Here is a 14,860-nt window from a genome sequence, read left to right on the forward strand (position 1 = left end):
GTCAGAAGCACAGGTGATAACCTGAGCTTGCCACTGGTATCTGAAGAGGGGTGGTCAGTCTTGTGGGACTGAGCCCTTAACCTGTGGGACCTGATTCTATTTCTGGGTAGATAGTTTCAGAATTGAGTTGAATTGTAGGACACCCAGCAGGTGTCTGGAGAATTGCTTGTTGGTGTGGGAGAATGACCCTCCCTCCGGTATACACACATTGAAATTGGGTCCAGGAACCCAAAAGAGTGGGAATTTGTTAGAACAGCAGTAGGAAATACTACAAGGAATGTGGCTGTCAGAGTCCCTGCTGGAAACAAGTGGCATACATATAGTGCTTAAGTAACAAAAGTTTAAAGATTATATTTTATGTAGGTATGGGCAGGGTTAAGAGCACAAAAAAGGGATGAGGACGCTTTAAGGGATTAATAATAGCAGGAAGCTGGTACCATCGTGAGGCCTGAAGGACAAGGTGTCACTGGAGACCAGTGAGAGCTAGGGTCACAAAGAGGCCGCCCCACAGGAGCTGTGGCCACAAAGGTGGGGCTATGGGTGGCAAATCCTCCAAAGGTTTCCGTTATATATAATAATCTCTGATGGTGAAGAATTCTTCATAAAAGACTTCTGTCCCAGAGTTTCACAATGAATTCCTAACTCATCCTCTGAGACCCAACCAGATAATGTTAACAGTTGACTTAATGAGGAAGGAACTCCATTAGACCTGCCTGTTTATTTGTGTGACTTTAACCCTTGATCTAGCTTTTACTTTGTTTTGAATATGTAAAAAAGCTCTTAGTGATTACGATTTATGCTTCTTCTTTCAACAGATCTTTTTAATGGAAAAAAACATATAAATGGAGCATAGGGTATAAAAAAGAAATGCAGTTATCCATGCATGCAAAAACCCATCTAATTGGCAGAAGCTATAAACTGAGCGCTGCCGTACACCTCGGGACAGTGACCCGTATTTCAGGCAAAGCAGCAAGGGGAAAGTTTAAAGTTCCTCTAGTTCTAATATAGTAGTGGTTACCCTAATCTCACAAATCATACCCAGAATCAACTGGGAGAATGTGCAAGGGGGAATGGGTGCTTTGATCTTTTCATAGTTTCCTTCTCAGTAAATAAACTTATATTTTCAAGCCAAATCTCATCTTGCAATTTCCTGCCAACTTTAGTTCTCTGTATAGCTTACCTTTGCTTTTTCCACTTCTGGCCTTGGGCATTCAACAACACTTTACTTTTTTATTTTCCCAGATTTAAATTAAACATTTTAGAGAAACAAGGCATGTGATGATAGTCCCTGCAGCCCTCCCCTACAGCATGACATTAATTTCGTCCTCTGTTTTCTCTCAAACTTTCAACTGCCCCCTGATTTATATTAAATACAGCTACATTTGAAGATTTAGAGGTAAGTTAAGTGGAAACAGCTTGATTCTCTAAAAAAATATATAGTAAAAGTCAGAATAACATAATTACAAGGAAATTGGAAGAACAGACTCAATTTTGTCACCAATAATTTTTAGAATTTGTTAGACTGTCATTTGTTATTACTCTGTTTCCACTTTTTCAGCCAAAACAAGTTCTAACAAATTTGACTCTATTTTTGTAGATGAAATCAATGAATTTAACATAACTTTAAAGAAATTTAAAACACAGAAAAATTACATAGTGGAATCCCATTCATTTGGAGCCTACCTATATTTGCCATGATTTGGATATGAATTGGTTCAAAGTTTTCTTTTCCAGTCCATGGGGGAATGAGTTCAGTAGGAAAACAATGTAAATAAGATTTCAATCTATTTAAGAAGTCAAATGGCTTCCAAGCACTTGAAGAAACTTTGATAGTGTTAATTTGCATATAAAGCAATTATTTTGATAATGACAAATGATTATCAGTGTTCCTGACTTCACTGACATTTACATAGGATTTTGTAGTTCAAAACATTTTTGTGAGTCAGAATTTTAATTCTCACTATATAGAGACATTCATTCAACAAATATTTTATTGAGCATCTACTATGTGCCAGGCATCGATCCAAAAGCTGAAAAGAAAACTGTAGGCTTAAACCAGGACTTGTACCCAGGTTATATTCATCTTCCCACTACCCCCCCCCCCACCCCCCGCACCGCACCCCAGCGCCACCGCATTGAACTTGTCCCTTTAAGGACAGAGTGTATGTCTTAGTTATCTGACTCTCCAGAATACCCATTATCTAGAACTGAGCTTGGCACATAGTATATGCGCAACGAATGTTTGTTGAATGAAAAACTTCTGACTCCCTGTCCAGCGCTTTTTGCTGTAACACAGCTAACACTTATTTAGAGACAATTATGTGTTTGGTGCTTAGCTAAGGAGTATACCTCATTTAATCCTCAAAATAACCCTAAGAGGTGGATAGTATTAATAGCTTCACTTAGTAGATAAGAAAAATGAAACTCAGAGGGTTGAAAGTGACTTGCCCAGGGTTACATACCTAATAAGTGGCATAACCAGAATTTGGGTCATCCCAGATTAGAGGGTGCCCACCCAGCGTCTAAAACCAGTTATTTCCATTGACTTTGCTGCCACTAAAGCCTCACCCATAGCCCTTCATTTGCACTGCCTGGACACTCCCTGAAGCCACTAAGTTTATACTAACAGGTTTGCAAGGTGGGCAAACTCCTTAGATGATCTTGAAAGGAGAGCAAAGGCTGTTCCCTGGAGGGGAAGGCAAATCCCTTTGCTCCCCTCTGGACAGATGATTTAGAGAAAGGCCTCTGCTCTCTCCCCAGGGGTTCTGCTTTTCACCATCTGTGCACCAACCACTGAAGGGCAAGTGCGGAGGTGAAGTTCCATTCACTTCCTGCCAGCTGCTGGCTCCTCCTTTTGGACTCATCTCGAATTGTTTGCCATACCAGCCAATTAGTCTCCTCACCCTTCCTGAAACTTTTCAGGGAAGCAATGTCACAACCAGCGACCCCCTCATTATCCCACTTCTTCTAAACTCTGTGAATCTAAGTGCCTGCCTGGGGGAGAAGCTAATTTGCCCATGACTCTTTAACCCTTCCTTGAAAGACTTCCATTACACACACACACACACACACACACACACACACACACACACACACACACACACACACACCCCATCTACAGCCTGATCCGAGAGAGGAAACAAGGTGAGAGGATGCAGTATTCAAGAATGCATTTAAAAGTGAGACATAATTTCAGATGGATTATAATTTAAAGAGAACACAATTCTATTTAAGTACAGTGTGAAAGGAAAAACACAGTACCTATATTTCCTGATCCTCACTGCAGGACACAATAAAGACTTTTTTCTAATTTATGGATTTGTTAGGATGAAAGAAATCTCGTGAGCATAAAATCAAATTGTTAAGTTAACAAATTGTTAATTTAACAAATTATCTTTATTAGAAAGGAGTATAATTACATTGTGAGATCCTTCATCCCCCAAACCCAGGATGAATGGTTACCTTCCAGGTTGGGCCAGTTCTGTTTATGGAACAACCTTGTGATTTGTACTAGGGTTTTTCACCTTTACATCTGCCTGATGGCCGAAGTAGATGTATTTGTTCAGGATATCCATTTGAATGCTGTGTCTTCTCTGATACCTGAGCAAAATGTCCATCGCATAGGCTGGGCAGAGTGGACAGATGCTCGAACTCCGTGGACCCTGGGGGCAATGGAGAGGTGTTTGGAGGGTGAAGGTTTCTGTGGGGCGGGCTCTGTGCACAGAGTGGTAAGTGTATTTGTGTTCCTCCACTTCTCTGCTGTCATGACCACAACTTCTTTGCATTCTATGATTAGTGTTTACCAGGAAGAGTGAAGGGAGGAGGTTGAATTCCCCTTGATGGTTATGTTACCGAGCAGAGCAGGGGCTCGTGTGCCAGAGGTGCAGAAAGCCAAACTCTGACAGTGGGTGTTTGCAGCAAACTTAAGGTTTATTTGCAGGGCACCAAACAGGGAGAATGGGCAGCTCGTGCTTAAAAGACCTGAACTTCTTGATGGCTTTCAGGCAAGGGTTTTTAAAGACAGTTTTAGGATGAGTGATCAGCTCGTGGACCTTCTTCTGATGGGTTGGTGGGGAGGTAACAGGGTGATGTTTCCGGGAATCTCAATCATCTACATTCTGGTTCCAACCAGTCTGGGGTCTACAGGCTTGTGGTCAGCATGTCACCATCCTCCACCTGAGGGGCGGTGGTGGTGGGGGTCTTAGTTTCTGCAGAACAACTCAAAGATATGCGTCCAATTGTCATCTATATCCCTGCAGGAGGAACTAGGAGTCCCGTGACTCTATTGTCCTAATCATTAACTGCTTGAGCCTGCTCTTTGGAACTCAGGGAAAGCCTAGGAGACTAAAGCCTTTTTTTTCTGAAAACAAGAAATGGGGAACACGGAGGTGCTTTTGTACCCAGGAAGGCCCCATAGGGTCCTGTTGGGTTTCAAACCCCCGTTTTCTTTGATACTTCTCAATCCTGAGGGGAACAGGGGTGGGGCAAGAAAGGGAATAAAGTTTGGGATAGAGAGATTAATCATAAACTCAGTAAGGGAACTTGGTTTTGGGGGGACTCGGCTTCAGCTGGTGTGGTGGATTAGACCTGGACCCAGGATGAACCACACTGTAGACAAGTCCACCCTGAGGCAAGCCCATTTTCACACAAATAAAATCGCAGGAGTGTTGTACTTCAGTGAGTTAGTAAAAGTGAGGCCATTAAAAGAGTGCCTGCTACATAGGATGCAATGCCCAAAGCTCAGCGGTTACCACCTGCATTCTAGTGCAGTGCCTCCTTGCAAACACGCACTCAATGCACGTTTGCTGAATGAGTGACTGTTAAACTCTGTGCCACCCTGGCAGCTCCAACAGTCTCAGGGGGATCTTCCTCTTGTTTATTCGTTTTCTTGCATCCTTTACCATAAGGGGCATTAGCTCAACACCTGACCCCCAAATCTTGAACAAAGGGGCCAACCCTCCCACCTCTGTTCAAAGCTGGGAAACTTCTAGTTTTGCAGTGAGCTGGGGACCCCTGTTGGCAGCAAAAGAATAAAGGAAGCGGGAACCAGCTGGAAAATAAAACTGCTGCAAGTCACTGCAGGAAATAGCAGCTGTCTCCAAAAATGCAGTTGCACCAGATTTTCTAAACAATAAGGAGCGTCAGTCCCTCTAGAGAGGAGAGTCAAGGGTTCCTTTGAGAAGGAACTAACTCCCTCTGTAAATCAGGAAACCTCAAAGTGGTCACTGGCCAAGGGGAGGCCCGGTACCTCCCCAGAGTGATTCATTTGCTCCCACTGAACCCGGAAGTTGGGCACCTTCCTGGGAAGCCTTCCCTTCCCCTTCTCCCCAAGAAGCAGGTCTACACCTTTTGCAAGACACCCTTTGGTGCCCAGTGACTCCTTTCCCGATTGATTCACAGCCTGGCAGCTCCTGCCTCCCACCTGGTGAGCCCTGGCCTAATGTACACCCTCTTCCATCACCTGGAGACACATTCATCCTCACACCTGTCTCTCTAGAGCCCTTTAATTGTGAAGCCTTCCATTGGCAAGCCAATTAAAAGCATGCAAGGAGGCTTGTAAGCCGGTTCCTGCATTTCCCTCCTTCCCCTCACCCAAGCCTCACGGGGGAAGCGCACCATTTTTGAAGAGACCAAAAGTAAGTTGCCAAGGTTGTTTAATGGGTCTGGGGTTTTCTTTTGGGGTGATGAAAATGCTTTGGAACCAGATAGAGGTGGTGGTTGCAGAGTATTGTGAATATACTAAATACCACTGAGTTGTACACTTTAAAAAGACTAGTTTTGTGTCATGTGAATTTCACCTCAATAAAAAATTAAATTGCTTTTCCCACCAAATATTGGCCCACATTCTCGGGCAAACAGGTTCAGGGAAATACTGTAAATGGAGGAACGGGGAGCTACGTTGGAGGGAGCGAGTGGGGCTTGCCCTTCTCAGGCTCCAAGGCAGAGGCTAAGAGGGCGAGGAAAGCAGAGAAAACACAGCCGGCTGCCTGCCAGGCGTACGTATTCCCCGTGGGGTAGAAAGGGCTGGGCTGGGCTGCGTGTTTCATCACTAAGGCATCAGCTTGCTGTTGAGATAATGCTACCTGAAGGTTTCATTATTATAGAATGACAACAGCATTTCTTTTTTGTGAAGAGTCCCTTTGGGTTGGTGATAACCGGCCATTAGGGTTCCCTACATTAAATCTTTCATCCCATAAACAAACACTTCTGAAGTCTGAGAACCAGCCCCTAGAAGAGTTTATCAAATAAAGAAGGCAGAATTCACAGAGGATTGCCTTCCACTTCTGCCTTCAGTGGAAGCTTCTGGAGGTATCCTGCATCTGGGTTCAAGTTGCCAGAGAAGATACAGGGTGTCCGTCAAATTTGAATTTCAGATCAAGAAAAAATACTTTTTAAGTGTAAGTATCTCCAGTGCAGTATTTGGGACATAATTATACTAAAAAGAAAAAAAGGTGCTCATTATTTATTTGAATTTCAAATTTAATGGGATGTTCTGCATTTTTATTTGCTAACTCTGCTAAATCCAACTGATGGGATTACAGACGACTCAGGCTGTGTGTTCAGAGAATGGACAGTCTCCTCCAGGGACACGCAATCTCCCCACCAGCTCAGGCTCCCCAGTGATTATGCAGCTTCAAGTACCAGGAGCCTCAAATTTGTAACAAATGGCTGGCGGCTGGTTTTGCTTGTTGATACCCTGCCGGTGGCCGGTGGCCACAATAGCCCCTACGATTTGCACCAGGTGGAAGCCGCCTGCAGCAACGAACCTTCCAAATGGAAATAAGCTGTGATCAGGTGGAATGTGAAGAGGGTCAAACTCAACCCACTTCTAAGCAGCAACCCAGCTCCGTAAGAAGTGCTCTGCGCTGGCCCAACCCGTTTCTGGTGGAAAACTTCCCAGAAAGTTGCTGCAAGTTGGGCACCCTGGATTTTGACACTCTCCTCCTGCTTTTGTCCTCCTTGGTTATGCTTAGGCCATGAGCGCTAGGTGATGTCAGGAGGAAGTCTAACCACGGTGGAAAGTTCTTATAAATAGTTAGGAACTCAGCACAGCCTGCTGATGCTCTCCTGACTGCAAGCTGGGCAGCCATTATGAAGGCCCAGTTGCCTCGGCTCAGACCTAGACCCCAGTACTGGACACTAGCAAGAGAAGAAATCTCTGTCGGCTTCTAACCCCTGCAAATGGCTGGCAAGACTGGTAATAAACAGCACCCTCCCACTTCATCAAGTCCACCATTCAGCCCCAGTGCTTCATTTGCTTGAAGATTGAAGGAGAAAAAAAAAAAAAAAAAAAGGCTTGGCTCTCATGATGGAGCTCACACCCGTGCCAGCCTCCCCTGCGAAGTTCAAACAAATCTGCTGCAGCCTGGGACACCAGTCTTGTCAAGGATGTCTCCCTCATGGAGGCAGTTGGCCAGACCCCCTGAAACACACAACGCTTTGGCCCTGGCTCAAAAAAAACCCACCAACATTCACTGCCGACAATGTCCCCACCTACCACCCGTCCCCACCCGCCCCTTCCTGGAAAGTGTGACGCAGGAGGGGTGGTGGGCGAACTCCAACAGCACCTGGGCCTCAGGAGCAGACCTGGACGCTGGCCCGGAAGCGGCCCCGGCCAGGTGCACAGACAGCCCCTCCGGGCCGTGCACGGGGGCGGCCCAGCCTTATGCTTGCAGCTTTCGCTTCCTGCGAGGCTGTGCGGTCGTGTCTGTTGGCTGGGGTCTCTCTGACCTCAGATGATATGGAAAACGGGGGCCAGTGGGTGAAATTGGGAGGCCGAGTTGTGATATGCCACCATCCGGCTTAGGGTGGGACACTTTGTCCCCAAAGAGGGAGGGTGACTTCCCACCACACCCAGGCCCAGCACAGCCTTTCCAGGGCCAACGGCCGTGCCTTCTCTCCACATAGCTCTGAAAATACAGGCCACAGACTGTGACCCAGTCGCCGTCGTAGGTAATCCGAACCTGGCCTAGCGGTTCCTAACACTCAATGCTTTGTCTCCTGCTTCAGGAAGTCTTAACTCCCTTTAGGGTAGCTGAGTTTTGGAGACTTTTGAGGGGGGTGGGTGGAAAGTATAAAAGCATACTTTCAGAGGTTTGCTCACGGAACGGTGTTGTGCTGAAAACTCACAGTGATTCCAACAGCACCGACTGAAATCCTACACTTGCATCGATTTCCACTAATCCAGAAATCTCTTCAATACAACATGCTTTTCTCAAATGTTTCACACTGGAAGTGACTCTATCACATCTGCCCAGTCAGACACAACACCCGTCGGCCTCAGCCAGATCCCGAGGGGAGAAGACTGTAAGTGAAATTTGACTCACTTAACATGGTCCTTAAAATGACTACACAAAACAACCCCTTAAATAGTAGGAGAACCTGATGATAAGACAGACCTTCCTTCTTTCAGAGGCTCCTCCGGAGTAGCTGAATCTCCTACTCAACACAATTCAGATTTCTGAAGTGATACAAGAGAGACTATTTCTTCTCAGCTTTTCTCTAGCCAGCCTTTGTGGAGGGTCTTTTATGTGCCTCTTGTCAAGTTTCTCCTCAGCCCGGGGCTCCCTATCTGTCATTCCCCTGCCCAGGAAGGCTCCAGCCTGGAGGATTTTCAGGCTTCAGTTTAAGTGTCCCTTCCTCAGAAATTTTTGCTGAACACCTCCTTCAACCTTAGCTCAGCTTCTCCTGTTAGAATTTTTTTTTTTTTTTTTTTTAGGAGTTGATTTCTTTCTTTTTATTTATTTATTTATTTATTTATTTATTTATTTATTTTCAGCTGCATTGGGTCTTCCTTGCTGCGCACGGGCTTTCTCTAGTTGCGGCGAGCGGGGGCTGCTCTTCGTTGTGGTGCGCGGGCTTCTCAGTGTGGTGGCTTCTCTTGCTGTGGAGCACAGGCTCTAGGCACGCCAGCTTCAGTAGTTGTGGCACGTGGGCTCAGTAGTTGTGGCTTGCAGGCTCTAGAGCGCAGGCTCAGTAGTTGTGGCACACGGGCTTAGTTGCTCCGCAGCATGTGGGATCTTCCCAGACCAGGGCTTGAACCTGTGTCCCCTGCATTGGCAGGCGGATTCTTAACGACTGCACCACCAGGGAAGCCCTAGAATTTCTTATTCTTCTTGTTACCATTAGAACATTTACCACAAATGGTATTTTCATACTTAATTGTATGATGATACATTTACCATACAGCTCCTTCCTAAGCGATAATCTCCATAAAAGCAATGTTATGGGTTGAATTGTGTTGTTGTTGTTGTTATTATTATGGGTTCAGCAATGGCCCCCCAAATACGTTCCATCTGAATTCTTTTTTTTAAGGTATTTATTTATTTATTTATTTCACATCTTTATTGGAGTATAATTGCTTTACAATGGTGTATTAGTTTCTGCTTTATAACAAAGTGAATCAGCTATACATATACATATATCCCCATATCTCCTCCCTCTTGCATCTCCCTCTCACCCTCCCTATCCCACCCCTCTAGGAGGTCACAAAGCACCGAGCTGATCTCCCTGTGCTCTGCAGCTGCTTCCCCCTAGCTATCTGTTTTACATTTGGTAGTATATGTAAGTCCATGCCACTCCCTCACTTCGTCCCAGCTTACCCTTCCCCCTCCCCGTGTCCTCAAGTCCATTCTCTACATCTGAGTCTTTATTACTGTCCTCCCCCTAGGTTCTTCAGAACCATCTTTTTTTTTTTAGATTCCATATATATGTGTTAGCATATGGTATTTGTTTTTCTCTTTCTGACTTACTTCACTTTGTATGACAGACTCTAGGTCCATCCACCTCACTACAAATAACTCAGTTTCGTTTCTTTTTATGGCTGAGGAATATTCCATTGTATATATATGCCACATCTTCTTTATCCATTCATCTGTTGATGGACACTTAGGGTGCTTCCATGTCCTGGCTATTGTAAATAGAGCTGCAGTGAACATTGTGGTACATGACTCTTTTTGAATTATGGTTTTCTCAGGGTATATGCCCAGTAGTGGGATTGCTGGGTCATATGGTAATTCTATTTTTAGTTTTTTAAGGAACCGTCATACTGTTCTCCATAGTGGCTCTATCAATTTACATTCCCACCAACAGTGCAAGAGGGTTCCCTTTTCTCCACACCCTCTCCAGCATTTATTGTTTGTAGATTTTTTGATGATGGCCATTCTGACTGGTGTGAGGTGATACCTCATTGTAGTTTTGATTTGCATTTCTCTAATGATTAGTGATGTTGAGCATTCTTTCATGTGTCTGTTGGCAATCTGTATATCTTCTTTGGAGAAATGTCTATTTAGGTCTTCTGCCCATTTTTGGATTGGGTTGTTTGTTTTTTTGACATTGAGCTGCATGAGCTGCTTGTAAATTTTGGAGATTAATCCTTTGTCAGTTGCTTTATTTGCAAATATTTTCTCCCATTGTGAGGGTTGTCTTTTCATCTTTTTTATGGTTTCCTTTGCTGTGCAAAAGCTTTTAAGTTTCATTAGGTCCCATTTGTTTATTACTGTTTTTATTTCCATTTCTCTAGGAGGTGGGTCAAAAAGGATCTTGCTGTGATTTATGTCATAGAGTGTTCTGCCTATGTTTTCCTCTAAGAGTTTGATAGCGTCTGTCCTATAAAACTTTAACTTTAGATCTCTAATCCATTTTGAGTTTATTTTTGTGTACGGTGTTAGGGAGTGTTCTAATTTCATTCTTTTACATGTAGCTGTCCAGTTTTCCCAGCACCACTTATTGAAGAGGCTGTCTTGTCTCCATTGTATATTCTTGCCTCCTTTATCAAAAATAAGGTGACCATATGTGCGTGGGTTTATCCCTGGGCTTTCTATCCTATTCTATTGATCTATATTTCTGTTTTTGTGCCACTACCATCCTGTCTTGATTACTATAGCTTTGTAATATAGTCTGAAGTCAGGGAGCCTGATTCCTCCAGCTCCGTTTTTCTTTCTCAAGATTGCTTTGGTTATTTGGGGTCTTTTGTGTTTCTATACAAATTGTGAAAATTTTTGTTCTAGTTCTGTGAAAAATGCCATTGGCAGTTTGATAGGGATTGCACTGAATCTGTAGATTGCTTTGGGTAGTATAGTCATTTTCACAATGTTGATTCTTCCAATCCAAGAACATAGTATATCTCTCCATCTGTTTGTATCATCTTTAATTTCTTTCATCAGTGTCTTATAGCTTTCTGCATACAGGTCTTTTGTCTCCTTAGGTAGGTTTATTCCTAGGTATTTTATTCTTTTTGGTGCAGTGGTAAATGGGAGTGTTTCCTTAATATCTCTTTCAGATTTTTCATCCTTAGTGTATAGGAATGCAAGAGATTTCTGTGCATTAATTTTGTATCCTGCTACTTTACCAAATTCATTGATTAGCTCTAGTAGTTTTCTGGTAGAATCTTTAGGATTCTCTATGTATGGTATCATGTCATCTGCAAACAGTGACAGCTTTACTTCTTCTTTTCTGATTTGGATTCCTTTTATTTCTTTTTCTTCTCTGATTGCTGTGGCTAACACTTCCAAAACTATGTTGAATAATAGTGGTGAGAGTGGGCAACCTTGTCTTGTTTCTGATCTTAGTGGAAATGCTTTCAGTTTTTCACCATTGAGAACGATGTTGGTTGTGGGTTTGTCATATATGGCCTTTATTATGTTGAGGTAAGTTCCCTCTATGCCTACTTTCTGGAGGGTTTTTATCATAAATGGGTGTTGAATTTTTTCAAAAGCTTTTTCTACATCTATTGAGATGATCATATGGCCATCTGAATTCTTGCAACATGTGAGCACTACATGGCAAAAGGGACTTTGCAGGTGTGATTAAGGTCTTACAATGAGGAGATTTTCCTGGGTTATCCAGTTTGGCTCAATGTTATCATAAGGGTTCATATAAGTGAAAGAGGGAGGCAGAGGCAGAGGCAGATGTGATGATGGAAACAGAGGTTGGAATGCTGGGATCACTGGCTTTGAAGGTGGAGAAAGGGGCCATGAGCCAGGGAATGCAGGCGACCTCTAGACACTGGAAAAGGACAGGCAAGAGATTCTTCCCTGGAGCCTCCAGAGGGAACAGAGCCCCATTACACCTTGATTTTAGCCCAGTGAGACTCGTGTCTGATTTCTGACCTACAGTACTGCAAGAGGATAAATCTGGGTTGTTTTAAACCACTAATTTGACTTATATGGTAATTTGTTATGGCTGCAATAGGAGACCAATACAGTTATTATTATTATTTAATATTTGTATGCTGTCGATTGCAAAACTCGACCTGAGGAGGTTGCAGACTCCATCAATCTTGTCTGCCCACCCAACTTCATCACCTGACCTTTCCCTTTCACTTACTTTGGGTCTTCTTTCTTCCTTAAACTTCTTCAGGCTTTCAATTTGCCATTCCCTCTGCCTGAAATGCTCTTCGCCCCAATCTTCACATAGCCAGCTTATCTGAAGCATTCGGGTCTTGGCATAAATGTTACCTCCTTAGAGATTTTGTCAGACCATCCTTCTAAAGTCGCCCTCCTACCCTCCTCTCTCCCATTACCCTATTTTATTTACTTATAGCCTTTATTACTTTAAAAGAAAACTTTATTTTTTAGGATAGTTTTAGATTTACAGAAAAATTCCAAAGATAGTACAAAGAGTTCCCCTTACTCCTGCTCCTGTCCCCAATTTCCCGTATTATTAACATCTTTCGTGTAGAACATTTGTCATGATAAATGGACCAGTATTGATACATCTTGACCTAATGTCCTTTTTCTGTTCCAGGATTCAATCTAGGATACCACAGTACATTTAGTTCTCTTCTTGGCTGTGATAATGTTTTTGATGACCTTGACAGCTGTTTTTTTTTTTGTTCTGTTTTTTTACCTTGACAGTTTTGAGGAGCACACATCAGGTATTATGTAGAATGTTCCTCAATTGAGATTTGTCTGGTGTTTTTCTCATGATCATTCTGGGGTTCTGGATTTTGGGGAGAAAGACCATGGAGGTAAGTGTTATTTTCATCACATTATGACATGATCTGGTTTGGTTTATGAATGTTGATATTGACTTTGATCACCTGCCTGAGGTAGTGCTTGTCAGGTTATCTGTAAAATTACTCGTTTCCCCTCATTTTGATAGGAATGGAAGGAAGTCAGCATGCACAGCCCACACTTAAGGAGTGGGGCGTCATGCCCTTGTTGTTTTTTAAGTTGTTGTATTTATTTATTCTATTTTGCATTTTGGATGACACCATTCTGGGCTATCCCACAGCCACTCTCAGCCTCTTTCTTACTTGCTGCTTCCAGGCAGATGCAGGAATGTCAGAGGCCTATTTTCCTGTCTCCCTCCTAGCAATGAAACAGAAGGAAGTCTGGTATGTTTGGGGGAAGGCGTTTGCTTTTCTCACAAGAGAGATAGACACTGTTGTTCTATTGTTTCCTTCTTCTTTCTGCCTTGAAAGTGGAATCCTGGAGCTGCTGTGGCCTCGTGACTATGAGTGACAAGCACGGTATTCAAAAGTCAACATGCTAAAGATGCCAGAGCAGAAAAATAGAAAGAGCTTGGGTCCTTGGTGGCAACTGATGCCAACAACTGCCTATCTTTGGACTTCCTGTCATGTGAGAAGAGTTTAAGCCATACCTAGTGGGGTTTCCTATTCTTGTAGCTCAAAATATTCTTAACTGATAAGGTAATTCTTTCATATCTTCGTCTAAAGATGATTTTCTATAAGGACAGAGACCTTGTCTGTCTTGTTCATAATTATGTTTCCAGGGGTTGAATACTGCGTAGATACTCAGTATGTTCTTATTGTATGAAGAGATGGAGGATAGTTTAAGGGAGAGGTAGGATCTCAGGGAGATTTTTTTAAGAATTAGGGAGACTAGAGAATAGTTGTAGGATAATGAGAAGGCACCAGAAGAAAGAAAGAGATGGAAGGTATAAAGGGGAGAGAGAGGAGAGAGAGAAGATAATTCATGAAGGATGGTCTCAGAAAAGGGAGAGGGGATGAGATGCCATGGCCTGGTGGAAGTGTGTGTTAGATTATGAAAGGTGAAAAAATCAAATAGAGGCTCTTAATCTCTTCAATCTGGGTGCATCTGAGAATCAGCCAGGAAGCTATGGAGACTCTCCCCAGAAAAATGCATGTAGCTATATAACCATCATTTTACATTTAGTTTCATGAGGTTCACAGATACTGACCCCCTGTACTCATCCATGGCTCCCTAACTTTTGAATTTCAGTACCAGTGCAATTAAAAATAGAAGGGAAAGAATTGACATCAGGTTATCAACTTTTAATTGTCCTAACTAAAGATATTAAAAAATGAAAGTTACTATTTATAATCTCTATCTTTTCATTAAATAATGGTTATTTTAATCTCAAAAAGGCAGGAAGGAGCTGATCTCAAATAGTATAGTACTTATTATTTATATTGAATAAGTTTAGTATCACAGATAACTCACTGCATCTTCCTTCATACAACAATAATGCAGGTTTTAGGGTCAAACAATCTGAGCTTAGCTCTGCCTCTTACACGCTGTGTGATCTTGGGGAAGTTTCTAAACCTCTCTTTGGTTTCCTTAACAGCAAAAGAGGAGAACATAGAACCTGACTCATAGGGTTGTAGTGAGAATTAAATAAGGTAATATCAATGAGCCTATCTTAACACCCAAGGATAACCACTTAACTTTTGGGGAACATCCTTCTAAATATGGGTATGAAAATTATTAAGATACAGCTAGAAACACACACACAATCACACATACAAATCAGATACTTATGTGCATCTCTTTTTACTCTGCTTTCTCCCTCTCTTAGTAATGTACCATGAACATCTTTCTGGTCACTGCATATTCTACTACAACATTATTCTGAGTGGTTGCATGGTAGTCTG

The sequence above is a fragment of the Balaenoptera borealis genome (genome assembly GCF_965194805.1).
Source record: "Balaenoptera borealis genome assembly, contig: HAP1_SCAFFOLD_811, whole genome shotgun sequence".
Classification (NCBI taxonomy): Eukaryota; Metazoa; Chordata; class Mammalia; order Artiodactyla; family Balaenopteridae; genus Balaenoptera; species Balaenoptera borealis.